Source organism: Anoplopoma fimbria, chromosome 16 (genome assembly GCF_027596085.1).
Source record: "Anoplopoma fimbria isolate UVic2021 breed Golden Eagle Sablefish chromosome 16, Afim_UVic_2022, whole genome shotgun sequence".
NCBI lineage: Eukaryota > Metazoa > Chordata > Actinopteri > Perciformes > Anoplopomatidae > Anoplopoma > Anoplopoma fimbria.
The window spans coordinates 23,728,645-23,730,241 of record NC_072464.1 but is presented as its reverse complement, the minus strand read 5'-3'; the positions used below and the strand labels follow the sequence as shown (position 1 = coordinate 23,730,241).

The 1,597-nt window shown below is 16.3% G+C and overlaps 1 protein-coding gene across 1 annotated transcript in view; it reads left to right on the top strand.

Annotated features, from left to right (window-relative positions):
• The window catches only part of ttf2 (transcription termination factor, RNA polymerase II), a 190,060-nt gene that overhangs the window by 136,751 nt on the left and 51,712 nt on the right, over nucleotides 1-1,597 (top strand). The gene's annotated exons all lie outside the window — the stretch shown is intronic.

Sequence of the window (1,597 nt, the reverse complement as noted above, 5' to 3'; positions counted from 1 at the left end):
GCCACGCCCCTCAGCAGTCACATGTCTACGGTGACCCGGAAGGACAAAAAGCACAAAACACTCTATACACTGCATTTCAACCCACATATCCGCCTTTAATTAGCTGCTATTGTTCATTAAAATATATATTTGAATTGCTTGATGTGAAACTGAGCTGGGAATGATAAAATATAGCGGCTAGGTTACGTCTGTGTCGCAGAAACGGAGGAAATCAGCGTCGACCAATCGTGTTAACGCTACTAGTTGATTGACGCGTGAGGAACCAATCGGAGGGTTCAGAACCTAAACTGTCCCGCCCCACCGCGTTGGATTGTGGGATTGAAACCCGGAAATGACAACAAACTATCCTCACTGTTACCTCCTATATATATATATATATATATATATATATATATATATATATATATATATATATATAATAAAAAAATATATAATAGCTAAAGTCTAAAAAAAACCGGTTAAAATAAACAATTATATATAAATATATATGTATATATAATATATATATATAATATATATATATATATATATATATATATATATATGTATATTTATATAAATATATATGTATATATAATATATACATAAATATATATATAAAATATATATTTATATATATATTTATATAAATATATATATATAATTGTTTATTTAATATTTTTTTATATATAATTGTTTGTTTTATATTTTATATATATATATTTATATATATATAATTGTTTGTTTTATATATATATATATTATATATATATATATATTTATATAAATATATATATATAATTATTATGTTTTATATATTATATATATAATTGTTTGTTTTATATTTATATATATAATTGTTTGTTTTATATTTATATATATAATTGTTTGTTATATTTTATATATATATATAAATATATATATATATTTTATATATATATATATATATATTTATATAAATATGTTTGTTTTAAATATATATATATATATTTATATAAAATATATATATATATATAATTGTTTATTTTAACCGTATTTTTTTTATATACCGTTTTTTTTTTATAAATATATAAATATATATATAAAAATATATAATAGTGAAAGTCTAGTAAAATAATAGTTAAAGTCTAAAAACAATACGGTTAAAATAAAAATTATATATATATATATATAAATATATATATATATATATATATATATTTATATATATATATATATAATATATTTTATATATTTTTTTATATATATTATATAATTGTTTGTTTTATATTTATATATATAATTGTTTGTTTTATATATATATATATATAATTGTTTGTTTTATATTTATATATATAATTGTTTGTTTTATATTTATATATATAATTGTTATATTTATATATATATATATAAATATATATATATTTTTATATATATATAATATATATATATATGGTTATAAATTATATATTATTTATATAAATATATAGCGTATATATAATGTTGTTTATTTTAACGCTATTTTTTTTATATGTTTTTTTATATATATAAATATATATATAAAAATATATAATAGAAAGTCGTTCAGTTAAACCTAAACTGTCCCGCCCCACCGCGTATGGATATAATATATAGACCA